This window comes from Oncorhynchus mykiss, chromosome 23 (genome assembly GCF_057628025.1).
Source record: "Oncorhynchus mykiss isolate SJ-2025 chromosome 23, ASM5762802v1, whole genome shotgun sequence".
Lineage (NCBI taxonomy): Eukaryota > Metazoa > Chordata > Actinopteri > Salmoniformes > Salmonidae > Oncorhynchus > Oncorhynchus mykiss.
The window spans coordinates 6,482,269-6,506,287 of NC_143044.1; the positions used below are offsets into that span (position 1 = coordinate 6,482,269).

The following is a 24,019-nucleotide window of genomic DNA, read 5'->3' on the forward strand; positions in this document are numbered from 1 at the left end:
CTATCCACAGGTGAACTGGTCTGTCTCTCCCTGGGATTGAGACTGGGACTGGCACTGCACTCCTGGGAAGTTAGGCTTCCCTTTACACACTTCGGTGGTATTCCGACAGAATTAGGCCACAGACACCCTACCACCTGGGAGGACAAGACACAAAGGAAGGGTGTGTGGGTTGATCGGCATGGGAATATCATCTCACACTCAAAACCCAGGACTATACTGCGCTCTGGGAGAAAACACCCAAGTCCATATAGAAGTGCTCCCCACATTGTTTTGCCTGTCTGTCTATGTATGTCTGCATTTGTTTACCTGAAATCTCCCCTGCAGATGGTTGTTCACTATGCTGTCGTATTGGCAGGTGCCACCGTTGAGGCAGTTGCACACCTGCAGGATGAGGGTGAACTGAGAGCTGAACAGCTGGTCATTAACTCTGATGGCCAGGTAGACGAGCTGGATGTCAAGTGGTGTCCAGGTCAATATGCCATCACCTATAGGGAGAGATACAGGTGGGATTATAGGTAACTTCACTAAGAGGGGAGTTGCGTGTGTGTGTGTGTTTGTAGCTCACTTTTCCCAACAGAGGCTTGTGGTGGCCTGGTGAAGAGCATTGAGAAGCTTATATTGTTGGCATCTTGAGTGCCGATCTGCACGTGAACAGTGGATTTGAACTTACTGTGGGCTCAGTCACGATGGGAGGCATGTTACCTACATGGGAGAGAAATTGGAGCATATCAATGGCCTATAGAGAGGATTGCCAACTGACCTCAATCACCACTACACCGCATTTGATGAATTCTTACACAACGGTTGGTAGAATGCGTTGGAGCAGGATGAAGTTGCACAGAGGCTAATCTGAGGTCCGTTTTGTGTTTATCCTTCTAAACCAGCCCAATTAGGGTAGTAATTAAGATTAGAGTCTGTAATTGGGGAGAGAGTAAGCTGCTCCTAGATATTTGTCCAGGGGGCAACTTTTTCACAGAGCATACAACATTATGGGACTCAAAGAGGAAGGACCAACACGTAGAATAAAGACACAGATTCTTGGACCTTTGGCCTAATGTAACAGTTGAGTTACCAAACACCATAGCCAGGTTGAGGCACAGCCCCTGGGACTCCAGACCTAGGCCAGTGGCGTTAGAAGACAGTATGTCATGAACGCACTGCAAACTGACAGCATCATACACTGACTGAACAGACAGGACCGTGACCGAGGGGCTCTGAGTGTATTTTTACCAACTTGTCAGGCCGAAGCTGAAAGAGTGAAAGACCGCTCCTTTAAACACCTAGCAATGTCTGTGAATGGCTACCAATACTTGGCACTCCATGTGTGAATGTGTGGAGTTATAGGGGTAATTAATCTGTGTGATCCACTATATTAGGGGAGAGAGACCACACTAGAATGCTACTTAGAATAAAGCAATGTATTGGACATGCATTCTAAGTGGTATGTTAGTATGTACAGTGCCTTGCGAAAGTATTCGGCCCCCTTGAACTTTGCGACCTTTTGCCACATTTCAGGCTTCAAACATAAAGATATAAAACTGTATTTTTTTTGTGAAGAATCAACAACAAGTGGGACACAATCATGAAGTGGAACGACATTTATTGGATATTTCAAACTTTTTTAACAAATCAAAAACTGACAAATTGGGCGTGCAAAATTATTCAGCCCCCTTAAGTTAATACTTTGTAGCGCCACCTTTTGCTGCGATTACAGCTGTAAGTCGCTTGGGGTATGTCTCTATCAGTTTTGCACATCGAGAGACTGAATTTTTTTCCCATTCCTCCTTGCAAAACAGCTCGAGCTCAGTGAGGTTGGAACGAGAGCATTTGTGAACAGCAGTTTTCAGTTCTTTCCACAGATTCTCGATTGGATTCCGGTCTGGACTTTGACTTGGCCATTCTAACACCTGGATATGTTTATTTTTGAACCATTCCATTGTAGATTTTGCTTTATGTTTTGGATCATTGTCTTCTTGGAAGACAAATCTCCGTCCCAGTCTCAGGTCTTTTGCAGACTCCATCAGGTTTTCTTCCAGAATGGTCCTATATTTGGCTCCATCCATCTTCCCATCAATTTTAACCATCTTCCCTGTCCCTGTTAAAGAAAAGCAGGCCCAAACCATGATGCTGCCACCACCATGTTTGACAGTGGGGATGGTGTGTTCAAGGTGATGAGCTGTGTTGCTTTTTACGCCAAACATAACGTTTTGCATTGTTGCCAAAAAGTTCCATTTTGGTTTTATCTGACCAGAGCACCTTCTTCCACATGTTTGGTGTGTCTCCCAGGTGGCTTGTGGCAAACTTTAAACGACACTTTTTATAGATATCTTTAAGAAATGGCTTTCTTCTTGCCATTCTTCCATAAAAGGCCAGATTTGTGCAATATACGACTGATTGTTGTCCTATGGACAGAGTCTCCCACCTCATCTGTATATCTCTGCAGTTCATTTAGAGTGATCATGGGCCTCTTGGCTGCATCTCTGATCAGTCTTCTCCTTGTATGAGCTGAAAGTTTAGAGGGACGGCCAGGTCTTGGTAGATTTGCAGTGGTCTGATACTCCTTCCATTTCAATATTATCGCTTGCACAGTGCTCCTTGGGATGTTTAAAGCTTGGGAAATCTTTTTGTATCCAAATCCGGCTTTAAACTTCTTCACAACAGTATCTCGGACCTGCCTGGTGTGTTCCTTGTTCTTCATGATGCTCTCTGCGCTTTTAATGGACCTCTGAGACTATCACAGTGCAGGTGCATTTATACGGAGACTTGATTACACACAGGTGGATTGTATTTATCATCATTAGTCATTTAGGTCAACATTGGATCATTCCGAGATCCTCACTGAACTTCTGGAGAGAGTTTGCTGCACTGAAAGGGGCTGAATAATTTTGCACGCCCAATTTTTCAGTTTTTGATTTGTTAAAAAAGTTTGAAATATCCAATAAATGTCGTTCCACTTCATGATTGTCCCACTTGTTGTTGATTCTTCACAAAAAAAATTAATTTTATATCTTTATGTTTGAAGCCTGAAATGTGTCAAAAGGTCGCAAAGTTCAAGGGGGCCGAATACTTTCGCAAGGCACTGTACATTCAATATGCCTCCAACTCCTTCAATGGGATTTATTGACTTTAAGCCTCACTCACAGGTCAGGCCAAAGGGGTGCAGGCTCTCCTCCGGGGGAGGGTTGTTTTTGGGAAAGGTCATCAGCTTCCTGTCAGACTGCAGGGAGTCATCGGTGTGGTTGGAGCTCCAGAGGCCCAGCAGGCCCACGGTGCGGTTGTAGAAGGTCTGGGGGACCTCCACCACAGCAGCCAGCTACTGTCCACCATCACCTCCATCCACCCTCCACACTACCACGTGTAGCCCAAACCTGGTATTTAGTCGTGGCTTTGCAACGGAGCCCTCTTTGTCTGGAGAAATAAATTAACTGTTCCAGTGCTGTAGGAGCTTTGTTTCGGGACAAACCAGATCACTCAGAGTTCCAATCCGGCAATTATTTGCTTGTCAATGATTAGAGGCTGGAGGTGTGCTCCTTGATCATGCAGGTCGACCAGCCTACGTAAGAAACTGGGGAAAACGCAAAGTGGAATGATTACCTTTTCTACGCTGGTGGTTGGACGGCGTTCGCACTTGTTGGATGCATCTCCGCCTTGTCGTTTGTCATTATCAGGCTGGCCGTGCAATAGCGGAGTGGAAGGAGCACAGCAAGAGGAGCAAGGCAATCAACAATGGTCGCATCTCACGAGCCGTGGAAGCCGAAGTCAGCGGCCACAATCTATACTCCCAACTAGAGGCCCGGTGTGGATACAAACAACAAATAGTTTCGTTGTCCTGGAGCCTGATCTTCCTGCACCTTCGGGTGTCTGGGGCCGCAGTGCCAGTTCCCCCTTAAAATAAATTCATTTTTGCAGGCAATATTAACTAAATATGCAGGTTTAATAAATATAAACTTATTTTTTATATACATATATTTTAAGAAAGGCATTGATGTTTTTTGGTTTGGTACATTTGTGCAACGATTGTGCTTTTTTTGCAAATGCGCTTTTGTTAAAGTCATCACCCGTTTGGCAAAGTTGAAGTAGGCTGTGATGATAAATTAACAGGCACCGCATTGATTATATGCAACGCAGCACAAGCTAGTTAACCTAGTAATATCATCGACCATGTGTAGTTAACTAGTGATTATGTGAAGATTGATTGTTTTTTATAAGATAAGTTTAATGCGAGCTAGCAACTTACCCCCTTGCAGCCACAAGGTCCTTTTGATGCTGCACTCCAGTAAAAGGTGGTCAGCCTGCCACGCAGTTTCCTCGTGGATTGCAATGTAATCGGCCATAATCGGCATCCATAAAGGTCGATTACCGATTGTTATGAAAACTTGAAATTGGCCCTAATTAATCAGCCCTGGCGATTAATCTGTCAACTTCTACTCCATTGTAAGAAATGTGATGACGCTAGCGTCCCACCTCGACAACAGCCAGTGAAATTGCAGGGCGCCAAATTCAAAACAACAGAAATCCCATAATTTAAATTCCTCAAACATACAAGTGTTATACACCATTTTAAAGATAAACTTGTAAATCCAACCACAGTGTCCAATTTCAAATAGGCTTTACAGCGAAAGCACACTTTGCGATTATGTTAGGTCAGCGCTAAGCCACAGAAAAACATACAGCCATTTTCCAACCAAGGAAAGGTGTCACAAAAGTCAGAAATAGCATTCAAATTAATCACTTACCTTTGATGATCTTCATCTGGTGGCACTCCCAGGTCTCCATGTTCGACAATAAATGTTTGTTTTGTTCGATAATGTCCCTCTTTATGACCAAAAACCTCCTTTTTGTTTACGCGTTTAGTCCAGTAATCCAAATGCACAGGGTGCGGCACTAATTCAAGATGAACAATAAAAGTTGGTAGAAACATGTCAAACGATGTTTAAAATCAATCCTCCGGTTGTTTTTGTCATAAATAATAAATATTTCAACCGGACAAAAGCTTTGTCAATAGAAAAGGAAAAATAAGAAAGGCGCATTCCCCATCAGGCGCATGGCTGATGTCTGGAAATTTCCACTGTCCACTGATTGAAAGTGGTGTATCTCCCTCAGTTTTCAGAGTAAAAGCCTGAAGCAATGCCTAAAGACTGGTCACATGTTGAGGAAGCCATATAACTTGTGAACAGGGTCCTAAGTCTTTATATGGTGGATAGGCTTTCAATGGAAAAACAGCCATTTCAAAATAAAAGCACTTCCGGGTTGGATTTTCCTTAGGTTTTCACCTGCCATATCAGTTCTGTTATACTCAAAGACATTATTTTAACAGTTTTGGAAACTTTAGAGTGTTTTCTATCCATATGCATATCCTAGCTTATGGGCCTGAGTAGCAGGCAGTTTAATTTGGGCATGCTTTTCATCCAGAGGTGAAAATACTGTCCCTTCCCCGAGAGGCTAAGCTGCTCCCGAATGTACTACGTCAGGACATGGAAATCGATTCTATCACAGTTCATGTGGGTTTTAATGACATTATGAAGGGCAGCTCTGAACAGTTGAAACCGGATTTTAAAGAGCTGATTGACTCTCTGCTAAACATTATCTCTGAATCGTGGCACTGAGTGCTTTAGCATGATTCTTTCCCTTCACAACTGGCGACGTGATAATTGAAGCTCAATGGGTGTAACTTTTTGTTGTCAATTTTGATACCTTTGGAAAATAAGGAGGATAGGAGCCACCCAAATCAGTTGGGTTCCTGGATCCTTTCACAGCATTATAAGGTTGCATTGAGACAATGACTTATCAATGACCCAAGCCCAGTTCAGTTAATTCCTACCATTGTGACGCAGAGTTGTCACAATGTTTAAGCAAATGCACATTATACCAGGGGTGTTTGTAAACACAATTTAAGTAACCTAATGTATGTCCCTCTAACTTCCCTGAATGCTTCTGCTTATTCTACAGTGATTGTATGCAGTAATCATGTGCCTTTGAACCAGATTTATACTGTTGGCACTGAGGCGGTGTACCCTAGGAGGAAGTCCACTGTGTGCAGCTCACCCTGCACTAACATAAATAACATGAGCATATCTACTTCTGCTAAGCTTCCCAGTTAAGCAATGAAAACAAGTAAGCATTCGAGAAGAAAAGTGCTCAAAATAGCCCACGTTAACATATGTAGCTTAAGAAACCAGGTTCATGAAATCAATAATTTGCTAGTAACAGATTGCATTCATATTTTGACTATCTCTGAAACTCACTTAGATAATACCTTTGATGATACAGTGGTAGCAATATAAGGTTATAACATTTACAGAAAAATGCCAATGGTGGAGGTGTTGATGTTTATATTCAGAACCACATTCCTGTAAAGATTAGAGAGGATCTTATGTTAAATAATGTTGAAGTAATATGGCTTCTGGTGAGAAGTTGCTATTGACCACCAAGTGATAACAGTCAGTATCTGGATAACATGTGTGAAATGCTTGAATGTATGTGATCAACAGAGAGGTATATTTTCTGGGTGTTTTAAATATTGACTGGCTTGCTGCCCACTCAAGAAAAAGCTTCAAACTCTAAACAGTGCCTGCAACCTGGTTCAGGTTATCAGTCAACCTACAGGGTAGTTACAAACAGAACATGAATGAAATCATCAACATGTATTGATCACATCTTTACTAATGCTGCAGAAATTTGCTTGAAAGCAGTATCCAGATCCATCGGATGTAGTGATCACAGTATAGTAGCCATATCTATGAAAACCAACGTTCCAAAGGCTGGGCCTAATATTGTGTATTAGAGGTCATACAACATGTATTGTAGTGATTCCTATGCTGTTGATGTAAAGAATATTTGTTGGTCTGTGGTGTGTAATGAGGAGCAAACAGATGCTGCACTTGACACATTTATGAAATTGCTTATTCCAGTTACTAATAAGCATGCACCCATTAAGAAAATGACACAAAAAAATGGTTAAATCCCTGTGGATTGATGAGGAATTGAAAAAAATATATTTTTGAGAGGGATAAGGCAAATCTAATGGCAAATAAGTCTGGCTGCACAACCGATTGGCAAATGTATTTCAAATTGAGAAATCATGGGACTGAACTGAATAAAAAGAAGAAAAAGAAGAAAATACACTATGAAATAAAGATAAATTACATAAAGAATAATAGTTCAACGCTTTGTAGCACCTTAAATGACATTTTGGGAAAAAAGGCAAACTCAGCTCCATCATTCAATGAATCAAATGGCTAATTCGTCACAAAACCAACTGATATTGCCAACTACTATAATAAGCAGGATAAGCTAACATGACATGCCAGCAACAAACACTGACACTACACATCCAAGTATATCTGGCCAAATTATGAAAGACAAGCATTGTAATTTTGAATTCCGTAAAGTGAGTGTGGAAGAGGAGAATAAAATTGTCTTATCAACAATGACAAGCCACCGGGGTCTGACAACTCGGATGGAAAATTACTAAGGATAATAGTGGATGATATTGCCACTCCTATTTGGCATATTTTCAATGTAAGCCTACTAGAAATTGTGTGCCCCCAGGCTTGGAGGGAAGCAAAAGTAATTCCACTACCAAAGAATAATAAAGGCCCCTTTATTGGCTCAAATAGTTGAACAATCAGCCTGTAACCAACCCTTAGCAAACTTTTGGAAAAAATTGTGTTTGACCAGATACAATGCTATTTTACAGTAAACAAATTGACAAAAAAAAACATTCAGCTTATAGGGAAGGACATTCTTATAGGGACATGCTACAAGCACTTACACAAATGACTGATATTTAGCTGAGAGAAATTTATGATAAAAATATTGTGAGGGCTGTTTTGTTAGACTTCAGTGCAGCTTTTGACATTATCAATCATAGTCTGCTGCCTGAAAAACATATGTGTTATGGCTTTACACCACTGCTATATTGTGGATACAGAGTTAACTGTCTAACGGAACACAGAGGGCGTTCTTTAATGGAAGCCTCTCCAACATAATCCATGTGGAATCAGGAATTCCCCAGGGCGGCTGTCTAGTCACCTTACTTTTTACTAATGACATGCCACTGAGTAAAGCCAGCGTGTCTATGTATGCGGATGACTCAACCCTATGCACGTCAGTTACTACAGCGACTGAAATGACTGCAACACTTTTCAAAGAGCTGCAGTTAGTTTCAGAGTGGGTGGCAAGTAATAAGTTAGGCATAAATATTTCTAAAACTAAAAACATTGTATTTGGGACAAATCATTGATTAAACCATAAACCTCAACCAAATCTTGTAATAAATAATGTGGAAATTGAGAAAGTTGAGGTGACTAAACTGCTTGGTGTAACCCTGGACTGTAAAACTGTCACGGTCAAAACATATTGATACAACAGTAGCTAAGATGGGAAGAAGTCTGTTCATAATAAAGCAATACTCAACCTTCTTAAAAGCACTATCAACACTATTCTACAGGCCCTAGTTTGGTCGCACCTGGACTACTGTTCAGTTGTGTGGTCAGGTGCCACAAAAAGGGCAAAAATTGCAATTGGCTCAGATCAGGGCAGCACGGATGGCCCTTGGATGTACACAGAGAGCTAAAATGCATGTAAATCTCTCCTGGCTCAAAGTGGAGGAGAGATTGACTTCATCACTACTTGTATTTATGAGAGGTATTGACATGTTGAATGCACCAAGCTGTCTGTTTGAATTACTAGCGCACAGCTTAACACATATGCATACCCCACAAAACATGCCACAAAAGGTCTCTTCACAGTCCCAGAACAGACTATGGGAGGCGCACAGTGTTACATAGAGCCATGACTACATGGAACTCTATTCCACATCAAGTAACTGAGGCAAGCACTAAAATTGGATACAAAAAAACAGATGAAAATACACCTTATGGAATCAAATCAAATACACCTTATGGAACAGTGGGGACTGTGAAGCAACACAAACATAGGCACAGACACGTGCATACACACACACGATAACATACGCACTATACACACACACGTACACATGGATTTTGTACTGTAGATATGTGGTGGTAGTGGTGGAGTAGGGGCCTGAGGGCTCACAGTGTGTTGTAAAATCTGTATTTTAATGTTTTCTAAATTGTATAAACCGCCTTAATTTTGCTGGATCTTAGGAAGAGTAGCTGCTGCCTTGGCAGCAGCTAATGGGGATCCATAATAAATACAAATATAGCCGGTGATCAAACCTTACCGACAGAGACCTCCACTTCATCCACACCAGGACCTCCAGTCCCTCTCCTGGCTATGCACACCGCCACTTAACCTAAACACACACACATTCACACCGAGGTAAGGATAATTAACCACATGAGATTTACAGCCCATAAGGCACACACACATGCACGCACACACACTGACCTTGTGGAAAGCAGCCATCGTCACCACCGCGGGGACCCGTCTGGCCTGTCCATCTGTCTCCAGCTCGTCCTTCTCGCCCTGCAGCGGGAAGATAATGGAGCTGGTGTAGGAGGAGAGGTGCACAATGACAAACTTGCCGCAGGGCCTTGAAGGAGTACTCAGTCCCATTGAAGGTGATGAAATGAAGGCTACTGTACACCATGCCTGCAGACATAACAGATACACATGACTAGGAAACCATTCACTAACCAAGGCTGTATACAGTACATTTACACTGACAGGCACAGTGCGATGGATCTGTCTATTATCACATAATGGGGCCAAACATGTGGGATATATATTATTATAAACTGGGTGGGTCGAGCCCTGAACTCTGATTGGCTGACAGCTGCGTTATATCAGACCGTATATCACGAGTATGACTAAACGTTTCTTGTTACTACTCTAATTACATTTGTAACCAGTTTATAATAGCAATAAGGCACCTCGGGGGTTTGTGTTATATGGCCCATATGCCAAGGCTATGTCATGTCTGCTCCCGCTCTTCCCTCCCCCTGGCGCTTGAGGGCGCCAGGTTGCCCTGCATCAGGCACTCCTGCCATCCATCACGCACACCTGCCTTCCCTCGCATCAGCATTATTGGACTCACCTGGACTCACTTATCACCTGTTGATTTCCTCCCCTATATTTGTCAGTTCCCTTTCTCTGTTCCCCGCTGCTGCATTAATTGTTTTTTGTCTTTGTTTTCTGACGCTGTTCCATGTCCGCTATTTATTCAATGTTTGACTCCCCGTACCTGCTTCGTCTCTCCAGCGTCAACTCATGTGATAGGCTAAGGGTAAGCCTGTGTCCAGGCACTCTGCAGTGCGTTGTGCGTAGGAACAGCCCTTAGCCGTGGTGTATTGGCCATATACCACACCCCCTCGGGCCTTATTGCTTAAATATATTGTGACCCAAGTAAATAATAATTCATTCAATGAGTTGACAGGAGCTGAAGGTAAATGAACCCCATTCCGCTGAGTAGAGGTAAGCGATCACCAATGCGGTGTGTTGCCTTGGCTGCTTTCATGTAGCAGTCGCTCACCCAGCCATAACCTTGGCAACGGTCCAGGGGTGTCATGGCCAGATAGAGGTGGCACAGAGGAGACAGGATACAACACCACTGGAACGGGAGGAGATCCTCAACTAGAAATGATAAAAGACGAAACTATCGTTAGGCAACAAGAATGAGTTTGCTCGTTTAAAAGACAAAAGTGATTACATCATTGAGTGGTATTATTGATTTAAACAACATTCCAAATGGCAGGTTGATCTTTCACTATATGACTTAAATGAGACGTTACCTACAGTGAGCTCCAGAAGTATTGGGACAGTGACCCATTTTTGATGTTTTGGCTCTATACTCCAGCAATTTGGATTTGAACTGAATACAATTGCTGTGATGTTAAAGTGCATACAGTCAGCTTTAATTTGAGAGTATTTTCATTCAAGTCAGGTGACCCGTTTGGAAATTACAGCACTTTTTGTTCATGTCCCCCCATTTTTGGGGACCACAAGTACTAAGACAAATTCACTTGTGTATTAAAGTAGTGAAACGTTTATTATTTGGTCCCATATTCCTATAGCACACCATGTTTTCATCAAGCTTCTGGCTCTACAAACTGTCACTGTCCCAATACGGTTGGTTCTCACTGTACGTGTTTCTGTGCAGTGGCTCTAGTGAAATAGCACTCACTGTATCCAGCCAACAGGGGACCTTGTGGGTCATACATACATTGGGCGGGATGGACTGGAACATGTCACCCCAACTGCCACCCCAGCGCAGTCCCCGTAGCTCCGTTACCCGTATCCGATCCTGCTGGTTGAGGGGCAGGGTCTCAGGCCCGTATGCCAGATCCTCCAGTGCTTGGGTGTGGGTACAGGGGCACGACGACACCCCCTTGGCCCACTCCTTTGGCTCAGGCTCCTTTACTGCCTACACCTGGCACCTCTTCTGGGGGTTCCGTTTGGGCTCTGACCTATATTTCCCCTCACCTCCTTAGGCCTGTACCGCCACCCTGGGCCAAATAGATTCATTTCAGTTGTGATCTCGTTGAAAAAGTGGTGGAGCCATTGGCCAGGACCCCAACTCCCCGAAGCGTAGCAGAGCGAAGGAGTGCTCCCCGTCGGTAGTCAGGATGTACTAGAAGGTGTTAGTCTGGAAGTGGGCACAAGGTGGCACCACAGGAATAAAAATAATAGGTGAGAGCTGACATAGCTGGGAGAATGTAACCTAACACCTGAGGTTCTCACATTGCACACAACAATGGATGCCAAACTAGGACAAACATCAGAGCAAACCATACCACACCCTACTGTCCAATAACTCACTTTCCTGCCAGATATGCAATCATGTTTACCACCAATAGACACCCACAGTATAGACCTCTATTGGAATATGACATAACTGGAACATGGACATTGAAACAGACCAATACTCTGAGTGGTTTATTTCCTGGTAGTAGACAGCCATCACATGATCCCATCTTTAGAATGCAGGCTGGGGTGAACGCAGGTTTGCCCTTCTGTACCGTGTAACATCCTCCGCTGTAGTACGATTGAAGACAATTTGGGAATATGTATCAGACATATTCAGCTGGTGGTATTCCTAGGAGAGAGAAAATAATGAAGAGAAGGTGAGATTAGTAAATCCCCACTTTGATTCCACTTTGACCCAAATCAAATTCCGACCCCTCAACTCTTGACCTCTCACCTGATAGAGCAGCTTCCCCTCCCCCTGGGTGAGGTCAGCATTGTAGGTCAGAACACTGCCAGCATGGCAGAAACCCTTAGGGAAGGGGACAGGAAGCAGGAACTAGTTCTGACTGACAAACTGGATAAGTCCATTATCTGAGAACTAAGCAGGATAGAGAATAATGCTTCACCAAATGTTCACAGCAAAGGCCATTTCAGAGAAGAATCACAGTGATGTACATTTTCTTCCAACTGCAAAATAGAGGAAAAATTGAATTGTACTAAAAATGTAAATAGTACTCACCACTTATTGTCTTGCTCTCTTTAGTTCGGGATTTCCAGTGTCAGAGTTGCGGGTAAAGATGTGGATACTTACATAGATCCGATCAAACAGCTTGCCCATGAAGCGGAAATCGATAATTGGTGTGACGTAAAGAGAGATCCCATCTTTGTCCAATCACAATCCTCAATCTTCCACCTGGTCACCAAACGGATACAAATCATTCTCTGTGAATGAAATGCACAGTTAGTCAAACAGTGGCACACCCCATTATAATTATGACATTATGATACACTTTCACCCCCCGACTTACAGAAAACGTTTGACCTCTGTCATTGCCAACAAAGGGTATATAACATAGTATTGAGATAAACGTTTCTTATTGACCAAATACTTATTTTCCACCATAATTTTCAAATAAATTCATTAAAAATCCTTCAATGTGATTTTCTGGATTTTTTTTCTCTCATTTTGTCTGTCATAGTTGAAGTGTACCTATGACGAAAATTACAGGCCTCTGATCTTTTTAAGTGGGAGAACTTGCACGATTGGTGGCTGACTAAATACTTTTTTGCCCCACTGTAAGCAGACAATGAAAGCTCTTACAATATTTGATGATGATATTTCTCTAAAAACAGGCTATAGGCCACATGTGCACCACCAAGTCAGAACAGTAGGCTAAGTTATGGGGGGAAAAGGGACCAAATTATTAGGGTGAGGCACATGGGCTACTAATAGCTTACTACACAACATACACTTAGTATCGCTACAGTATACATATCTTTTTGGCATATTACATAATTTTTGCAGCAGCATACAATACATTTTTGCACCTTGTTGTGCTCACTTGAACAAAAAGGTCCTTTGTGGGCCAATTTTGTCATGAAACTTTTTTTTTATGGTGCTTTCAAGACAACTGGGAACGCTGAAAAAAACATGGTCAAATTATGTCAGTGATCTCCAGGTCAGAGCTCAAGAAAGAGGCCAGAGTTTTTGACTTGGAATTCCGAGTTGGAATTCCCCCCCCAGAGTTCCCAGTTGAAGTCTGAGATGTCCCAGTTCCGAGTTTCGAGTTGTTTTGAACGTGGCAGAAGTCATGTTGGATTGACAGCATGGCCAATGTTGAACGTTTATCTTTTTAAGCTTGGAAAAAAGACCCTTAAACCCAGACTTGGACCACACGCCCACTCCCCTGAATAGCAGGCAAAAGATTGCTTTGCAATGCTTGCAGTTAGCCACTGATTCCTTCCAAACCCCTCATTGTTGAATTTTGTGATTTCCAACTTGTATAATGTTTATGTGCAATGGCCGATGAGCACCGATAAGTTTTTATCTAGAATTTCTCTTCATAATTTCTCTTTATATGACAAGGATTTGCCAGTAGATTGTCAACTCATGATGACTGCTAGCTTGCTAGCTAAGATTTTAAAAGTGTGATGTTGACATGATCAGTCCAATCAAAGCTACCATGAACTTAATCTGATTTGACAACATTTTATCTGTGGCAAATGACCTTGAGTCTTCTTGGATGGCATTTTTATTTTTACCCCTTGTGGTATCCAATAGTTTTTTTTAGTAGCTACTATCTTGTCTCATCACTACAACTCCCGTACGGGTTCGGGAGAGACGAAGGTTGAAAGTCACGCATCCTCCGATACACAACCCAACCGCACTGCTTCTTAACACAGCGCGCATCCAACCCGGAAGCCAGCTGCACCAATGTGTCGGAGGAAACACCATGCACCTGGCAACCTTGGTTAGCGCGCACTGCGCCCAGCCCGCCACAGGAGTCGCTGGTGCGGGATGAGACAAGGACATCCCTACCGGCCAAGCCCTCTAACCCGGACGACGCTAGGCCAATTGTGTGTCGCCCCACAGACCTCCGGTCGCGGCCGGTTACGACAGAGCCTGGGCGCGAAACCAGAGTCTCTGATGGCACAGCTGGCACTGCAGTACAGCGCCCTTAACCACTGCACCACCCGGGAGGCTTGGATGGCACCTCTAATGTAACTCTATGGCAGCATCCAAGGGGTTGAATTTTCAAGCTCTCTTCGTAGATTTTGCAGTGACGTAGTGTCCCCATGAGTGAGAGAACACTGAGCCAATCACAGTTCAACTAGAGAACATAACCAACCCCTACCCTCTGTATTTTCCACTGGCTGCCCCACCACCACTACAGAAAGCACTGAGCTAGGCTGAAACACCTGCATTTTGGAGCTGCCTTAAGAAAGCAAAAAAAGAGACCATGTTTGTATGCACTGTTATTGACTTTCTTTTACATTGTTTGCAAGCTAATATGTGACACATTAATGCTAAAATAACATGCAAAACAAACAACAAAAAAAAAACATTTCGCTAAACAGGTAGAGCTCAAAACTGAATTACCGGTCACCACTGGTCCACACCCTCCACCAGGTGCCATTGCCCGTGTGGGCCCAGAGGACAGTGGGCCTGGAGTGTTCCAACACTGTGCCAAGGGGTGACACACCTTCATACCATTACTGTTCCCACATTCATCCGTATCCACACACGCTCCTTCGTCCTCATGGATGAGTTGTGGGGCTGGGTGGAGTTGTAAGGACACTCGTGAACATCCTGGCACTCATAGCCAGTGCCCTCGGTGCCAGTTGAAGGATCCAACCTGTTACATGAAGCGAACACAGGGGAACCCAAGAGCGGACTCAGATGCAGAAGCAGAGATGAATTGACCAAAATGTTTATTGTACACAGAACGATATGGAGTGCAGAACCGGGGTTGCTCAGATGAGTTGCAGAAAAAACCCTAAGTGTCGAGTGAGGTTGGAGTTGACTGAGTTGAACAGGGTAAACAGGTCCTGAGGGAAATCCAAGGGTGTGGTGGTGAATGAAGTCCAGAGCAAGGTGGTTGGGTGGTGAGCTGTGGTACAGGAGACAGGAGCCAGAGAGAGCGGTAACTGCAACGAGAGGACAAAACAGTGTAAGGCAGGGAAACAAGTACAGCAGAGCAACAGGATCTTGAGAACTGACAAAAAGCTAGGATAACAACTGACTGAGCAGAGATTACGATCTGGCAGAGTGGAGGTGGCAGGAATGAGTATATGTAGTCTTGATTTATGGGACGATTTTCAGCTGATGGGGATCTGCTCTGACTCCAGCACACCTGTCTCCAACCACACAATCACACCAAGAGAGAAAGAGAGAGAGAGTGTGTGTACAGGGGGAGAACTGCGGGTTAGGATGACACCGGATGAACACCAGAGGGTGCAGTGGGAGCAGATGTGACACAACCATGTTGTAGCAGCTGGCAACGGGGTGGCATCCTCCATTTTGGGTTTGGCACTCATCAATGTCTATAATTCATCCAAAATGGGACAGTGTCAAGGAAACAGCCCCATAAGTTGCTAAAAGAAAGCTCACAAAAAAATCCACACAAAAGCAGGGCAGGTACAGTATAGATGAACAGTCTAAACAAAGTAATGTATACTGATGATACAAATGACAAGAGAAATGGTTTGCTTACCAGAACAATTCTTCCCATCACCAGCAAAGCCACGGCGACAGAAACAAGAGGTGACTCAAACACTGGGCAAACATACAGCACTCCTTTTCTCCAGATTCACTCTCATCCATATCGCAAAAGAGAGAGAGTGTCGAGAGAGAGAGAATTAGTCCCCTGAACACAGTCTTACCACATTATCAATTTTACAGAACAACATATTCTAAGTAAGATCAAACACCAGAATTTGAATAAAGACAGGACTTTGCAATTGAATGGTTATTGTGAAATATTGAGTGGTTCTGGTAGTTTTTGTGAACTAAATCAAGTCTTCTTACCAGCGCAGTTTGTCTCGTTCTGTCTGTAGCCCACTTTGCAGAGGCAGGCAAAAGAGCCTGGGATATTCACACAGTCTCATTCTGGGAGCACACACTCTCCTGTCGCTCACTTAAGTCAGAGCAGGTGAGTCAATCCCCCTCAAAGCCTAGGTAGCCAGCGGATGAGGGTTGGCAGAGCCCATGAAGGTGGCAGGCAGAGGCACATTAGAAACTGGGGGCCACACATGTGTCATTATAGGTCACTGTCTTGTTCACACGCAAACAAACATAGGCTCCGGGGGAGTTGACAAACTAACATGGGGCGGTATTGGAGTGGGCACACTCCTTCACATCCTGGCACCAGAAGCCGTCCCTGGTGAAGCCCTGCTGGCAAGAGCAGGAGAAGTCGCTGTGCACATTAGCACACAGTACCCACGGGTGGCAGGTGCCAATTGCAACACACTCGTCCACATCCTCACACTTGGAGCCGTTGCCTGTGAATCTATGCTTACAGGTACAGGTATGGGAGCCCACTGTGTTCAAACAGGTGGCATTGACGTGCCAGGGGTTGTCCACTTTGCACTCGTTGATATCCGTACAGGCCATGGTCACCTGGCTAGGGCACCCGTAAGCCCCTGTAACAGTATATGTTTTAAACCGTCCCCTCGCCCATACCCGGGCGCGAACCAGGGACCTTCTGCACACATCAACAACTGACACCTACGAAGCGTCGTTACCCATCGCTCCACAAAAGCCGCGGTCCTTGCAGAGCAAGGGGAACTACTACTTCAAGGTCTCAGAGCAAGTGACGTCACTGATTGAAACGCTATTTAGCGCCCACGCTAACTAAGCTAGCCGTTTCACATCCGTTACACCCCCAAAGTGTTGGAGAAGCGCTCATTGAGGTGGCACGGCTCCTCCATGGCCTGGGACTCATTCACAACGAGTGTACAGAACATTAGGAGTTGCCCCCACTTTTGCCCTTAGAACAGCTCCAATTTGTCAGGGCATGGACTCTACAAGGTGTCGAAAGCGTTCCACAGGGATGCTGGCCCATGTTGACTCCAATGCCTCCCACAGTTGTGTCAAGTTGGCTGGATGCCCTTTGGATGGTGGACTATTCTGGATACACGTGGTAAACTGTGGTAAACTGTTGAGTGAAAAACCCTGCAGCGTTGCAGTTCTTGACACACTCAAACCGGTGCGCCTGGCAGCTATCATACCCTGTTCAAGGGCACTTAAATATTTAGCCTATTCGCCCTCTGAATGGCACACATACACAATCGTTGTCTCAATTGTCTCAAGGCTTAAACATTATTGAACCTGTCTCCCCCCCTTCATCTACACCAACTGAAGTGGATTTAACAGGTGACATCAATAAGGGATCATAGCTTTCACCTGGACTCACTTGGTCAGTCCGGCATGGAAAGAGCAGGTGTTCTTGATGTTTTGTACACTCTGTATATCCTGGCAGATGGTGCGGCTGACCAGGTCGAACCAGGGTGGACACAGACAGGAGAAGGAACCTTTACTGTTGACGCAGATGGCTTTGTTCCAGCAGCCTCCTTTGTCCACCAGTTCACATCTGGACACTGGATCACCCCATCCCCGGAGTAATCCACTTGGCAGCTGCAGATGAACATGCCAGCCAGGTTGGTGCAGAGGGCATCAGGGTTGCACTGCTGTGCCATGGAGCACTTGTCCAGGTCCTCACAGGTGATGCTGTTGCCCCTGTACCCTGCCCTGAACTTACAGGTGAAGGAGCCCGGGAAGTTGGCACAGGTGAAGAAGGGGCTACAGTGCCCAATGGCACACTCATCCAGGTTCCTGCACTTGGAGTCATTGAATGTCATGTATCCGGCAGTAGAACGGAACTTCGGTGTTGACAGACCCGGCCGAAGCAGGGCAGATATTAGGAATGACACTCTCTTCCATCCCTTAGATATCCGGAGCGGCAGGAGCAGTCATAGCTGCCCAGCACATTGATACAGACAGTGTTGAGATCACATTTATTCTGCCAATTACACTAATTGATGGCCCTACAGGTCAGCCCATTCCCATTAAATTCATCGAAGCAGGTGCAGCGTTACAAGCCCAACATGTAGACAGTCATCGAAGAGACTCTGAACTGGGGGTCTCTGAACTGGTAGCCTAGCAGTTAAGAGCGTCTGGCCAGTAACTGAAAAGTTGCTAGTTCGAATCCCCGAGATAACTAGGTGAAAAATCTGCCGATGTGCCCTTGAGCAAGGCACTTAACCCTAATTGCTCTGGATAAGAGTGTCTACTAAATGACTAAAATGTCAAGTAAATGTATATCCAGACACAGGTAGTTCCCGTTGCCCTTAAAGCCTGTGTTATAGATGCACACATAGGAGCTGCTTGTACCAGATCAAATTTTATTTGTCACATGCGCCGAATACAACTTTACCGTGAAATGCTTACTTACGAGCCTTTTCCCAACAGTACAGAGTTAAAAAGTAAGAAGAATTTGTAAAAAAAAGAAATACAAAAGGAAGTAGTAACCCAACAAAAGAACAATAACAAGGTTATACAAGGAGTACCGGTACCAAGTCAATGTCCAGGTGTCACGCCTACTCCAGTTCTCTCTCTCCGGCGGTCCTGGCAACCCACATTACGCACACCTGGGAACTAGGTGTGTGTTTTGTGTGTGTGAGCGTATGGTGTGTTGGAGTGTCAGTGTAGTGTGTATGGGTAGAGTCCAGTGAGTGTGCATAGAGCCGGTGCAAGAGCGTCAGCACAAATAAAAAGGGGGTCAATGTAAATAGTCAGTGACCATTTGATCAACTGTTCAGCAGTCTTATGGCTTGGGGGTAGAAGCTGTTCAGGAGCCTTTTGCTCCCATACTTGGTGCTCTGGTACCGCTTGCCGTGCAGTAGCAGAGAAAACAGTCTATAACTTGGGTGGCTGGAGTCTGACAAATTTTAGGGCCTTCCTCTGACACCGCCTGGTATAGAGGTCCTTGATGGCAGGGATCTCGTCCCCAGTGATGTACTGGGCAGTATGCACTACCCTCTGTAGCACCGTGCAGTCGGATGCCAAGCAGTTGCCATATCAGGCGGTAATGCAGCCAGTCAAGATGCTCTCAAATGGTGCAGCTGTAGAACTTTGAGGATCTGAGAACCCATGCCAAATATTTTCAGCCTCCTGAGGGGGAAGAGGTGCCCTCTCCACGACTGTGTTGGTGTGTTTTACCATGATAGGTCCTTAGTGATGTGGACACTGAGGAATTTGAAGCTCTCAATCCGCTCCACTACAGCCACGTCGATGTGACAGGCGGCATTCCCATGGCAGATGCCACGTTCTGTGCATTTCGTCAATGTCCGTGCACTGAAACCCATTTCCATTGAAGCCTCTCTTATGTACTTGCAGTCTTGCCCTCCTCTATTCGTACAGAGGTTAGTAGTCTGGAATTTGTCGATGTCCTTTCATTGGACTCTGTCGCCGAGGTAGCCATCCAGACACGCACAGCTGCTGTGTTGTGTAATGTGCCTTTGAGTGGCAGCCGTGGAGGCCAGTAACACACTCGTCAATGTCCTCACCCAGTAGTCCATCTCCATGGTAGCCAATCTGACACACATATACACAGTCACTGACTTCAGACTTGAGGGACTCGACGTGGGTGTGGCATTGACTTCCCACCAATTCCTAGTCACTCCGATCAGCAACTAGAGAGAGAAAGCGAAAGAGGGGAGAGAAGCATTATTAGGATAGGGATAAACGTAGAGGCAGTTTGTTTATTTAGACCTCATATACTATACCAAAACAAAATGTAATTGATAAGAGAGAGACGACTACAGTCAAGATGACATGCAACATGTGGACAGACTCACCTACAGAGCAGTATCCCAGCACTGCACAAAGACACACCAGTCTTAGCAGCGGTAACATGCAAGAAAAAGAGTACAGTGAAAAGGCAGAGCCCCGTCTATGTGTAGTCCACGATCAGCTCTTTGGTCTTACTGACATTGAGGGAGAGGTTGTTGATCCGGCCCAAATTCCTTCTTGTTTCTTAATGGTGGTAGAGTATTTGTTCCATTTCTTAGGGTCCTTACCTGTTTCCGTACCCACTTCCACTCCAAACATTAGGGCAGGGTCTACTATTACCGTGACATGAAGCCTATTTTTGAGACAAGAATCAACGCACCACAGGAGATCACTGAAAAAGTACTGATATTGTTCTCCAATTATAAGCGGAACGTTGCTAAGCATTGATAGGATAAAATTGGGAGGAAACTGAAATAAATGATAGAGCGGTAGTTGCTATTCATATTTGGGTTGGAAACATAGATCATTTGTATAATTAAAAATGTCAAGACATATTCCAAAAAGGTGTTTGATCAAATGTTTTAACTAATCATTTGGCAGTATCTGCGGTTTCTTTGATTAGGCCACAAAATGAACAACCTGAGAAAAAAGGACACTACTGGAATCCCTTATTGTTGCTCAAAGAATGTCCCCATAATGCCTTAGACTGTATTGTTGAGCATCCAAATAGATGAGACTTGTAAGTCCAGAAAGTTGTAAGTTCTTGTAAGTCCTGAAAGCACTGAATAGAGGAAACTGATAAAAAAACAATCCCTGTTTTCTGATTGGATTACAAGCTAAACGCTAAGATTCCCTCTAGGCCAGGTTCAATTATTGTGTGTCTGTGTGGGGGCCTGTGGGGACAGAGCTCCATATGAACCTGGGTGGTGGTGAGTTTTTACATAATACAATCTACTGCAATGTCTTCATATTTACGTTTGGTGCTCAGTACCACAGACGTCGGAGTACATGAAGAATTTGAAAATGACCACCCCCCCCCCAAAACCATCAAAATCACAGAAAATAAGTATTAAATAACCCATTTGGAACCATTTCAAAATGTATCATTAAGTAACCCTCATCTGTCTGTAAGTCAGTTAGTGTGCACCAACAAGTCACAGAAAAAATGATATATGAATGTGACTCAAAGGCTACTAGACATTTGTAGCTACAGGTGTCATAGCCATGTCCACGGGATGATGTTTGGATTGGGGGTGCTGTTGAGTTTATATACATACAGATGTACTCAAATTTGTTGGTACCCCTCCACAAAAAACAAAGGCACAATTTTCTCCAATAACTTGAAACTGACAAGTTATTGGCATCCACCATTGTTTATTCCATATTTAATAGAAATAAGACTTTGCTTGAGATGTTTTACTCTACATAATATTGTAAATAATAAAACAAAATGAAAGAGACACGGATCAGGACTCATAGAAGGCCACTTCAGAATAGTCCAATGTTTTGTTCTTATCTATTCTTGGTTGATTTTAGCTGTGTGTGTTGGGTCATTATCCTGTTGGAGGACCCATGACAGACAGAGCTTTCTTACACTGGGCAGTATGTTTCACTCCAGAATGCCTTGATAGTCTTGAGATTTCATTGTGGCCTGCACAGATTCAAGGCACCCTGTGCCAGGCGCAGATGAGCAGCCCCAAAACAGAACCGAGCCTCCTCCATGTTTCACTGTAGGTATGGTGTTCTTTTCTTTGAAAGCTTCCTTTTTTAGGTCTGTGAACATAGAAGATGTAACTTGCCAAAAAGCACCAGTTTTGACTCATCTGTCCAAAGGACATTCTCCCAGAAGGATTGTGGTTTGTCAATATGCATTTTTAGCTAATTCCAGTCTGGCTTTTTTATGTTTTTCGTTCAAAAGTGGAGTCCTCCAGGGTCTTATTTCATGGAGCCCTCTTTCGCTCAAAAAGTGACAGATGGTGCAATCTAAACAGACGTACCTTCACCTTGGAGTTAAGCTTGTCTCCCTTTGGCAGTTATCCTTGGTTCTTTTTCTACCATTCGCACTCTCCTTCTGTTCAATTTGGGGTTGATGTTCCTCTTGCGGCCGCGCCCAGGGAGGTTGGCTACAGTTCCACGGACCTTAAACTTCTTAATAATATTTGCAACTGTTGTCACAGGACCATCAAGCTGCTTGGAGATGGTCTTGTAACTTTTACCACGCTTGTCTATTATTTTCTTTCTGATCTCCTCAGACAAATCTCTGCTTTGCGTTGTGTTCTCTGGTCCATGGTCAGTGTGGTGCACACAATGATACCAAACAACACAGTGACTACTTTTCTCCATTTAAATAGGCTGAATGACTGATTACAAGATTGGAGACGTGTGATACTAATTAAAGAAACAAATTAGTTTGAAATATCACTATAATCCAATTATGTATGATCTTGTCTAAGGTGTACCAACAAATGTGTCCAGGGCATTTTAGAATATCTTTGTAGAATAAGCAATATATAATCTATTTTCACAGCTTCTTTGCTTTATTCTATGACATAACAAAGGCATGCAAGTATACATGATAAAATAGATTTTAATTTAATCACTTGTCAGGAGGAATGAAGCATTATTTCAATGAGCTGTAAGGGTACCAAGAAATTTGAGCAAGTCTGCATAAATTTATTTTTCGACTTACCAGGGGTGCCGCAGCACCCTCAGCACCGCCACTTGCGCGGCTATGATCATAGCAGAGATTTACTCACCACATATTTTTCTATATTCACGGTATCTAGGAGGCTTTCATTCATTTTTGAGTAAAGTAGCTCCAAAATGCAGGTGTTTCCACCTAGCTCAGTGCTTTCTGTGGTGAAGGGGTAGCCAGCGGAACATACAGAGCGTAGGTGTTAAAGGTAGGTAAAATAAAAAATACAAATAAAATTGCTCTTTAATTACTTTAGTTACATTTATCTCTTATTCTTATCTGTATTTCTTTTTAAACTGCATTCTTGGTTAGGGGCTCGTAAGTAAGCCTTTCACTGTTGTATTTGGCGCATGTGACTAATAACATTTTATTTGATTGGCTCAGTGTTCTGTCACTCATGGGGACACTACATCGCTGAAGAATCTACAGCTAGGCAGTTCAAGCCCAATTGGATGCTGCCATAGATTTACACTAAGGGCACATCCAAGAAGGCTTAAGGTCATTGGCCACAGATAAAATTACGTCCAATCACTTTATATCTACCGTAGCTTTGTTTGGACTAATCATGTCAGCATCATACTTTCAAAAGTAATTACAATATAGCAATTAAACACTGGAATGGTAGATGTGCAAAAGATGGATGTGCAAGTAGAGATACTGTGGTGCAAAAGGAATCAAATAAATACAGTACGGGGATGAGGTAGATAGATGGGCTGTATACAGATGGGCTATGAACAGGTGCAGTGATCTGTGAGCTGCTCTGACAGCTGGTTCTTAAAGCGAGTGAGGGAGATGGGAATCTCCAGCTTCAGTGATTTTTGCAGTTTATACCAGTCAGTGGCAGCAGAGAACTGGAAGGAAAGGCGAGAGCTACGAGTGGGTGCTGCTATGCTGACCAGCGAGCTGATAGGGCGGGGCTTTACCTAGCAGAGACTTGTAGATGACATGGAGCCAGTGGGTTTGGCGACGAGTATGAAGCGAGGGCCAGCCAACGAGAGCGTACAGGTCACAGTGGTGGGTAGTATATGGGGCTTTGGTGACAAAACGGATGGCACTGTGATATACTACATCCAGTTTGCTGAGTAGAGTGTTGGAGGCTATTTTATTGATGACATCGCCGAAGTCAAGGATCGGTAGGATGGTCAGTTTTACGAGGGTATGTTTGGCAGCATGAGTGAAGGAAGCTTTGTTGCGAAATAAGAAGCCGATTCTAGATGTAATTTTTGATTGGAGATGCTTAATGTGAGTCTGGAAGGAGAGTTTACAGTCTAACCAGACACCTAGGTATTTGTAGTTATCCACGTATTCTAAGTCAGAGCCGTCCAGAGTAGTGATGCTGGATGGGCGGGCAGATGCGG

General features: G+C 44.0%; 1 pseudogene; it reads right to left on the bottom strand.

Moving 5' to 3' along the window:
* LOC149972478 (uncharacterized) lies at nt 1–18,263 on the bottom strand (annotated as a pseudogene).
* Nucleotides 18,264–24,019: the final 5,756 nt, after the last annotated feature.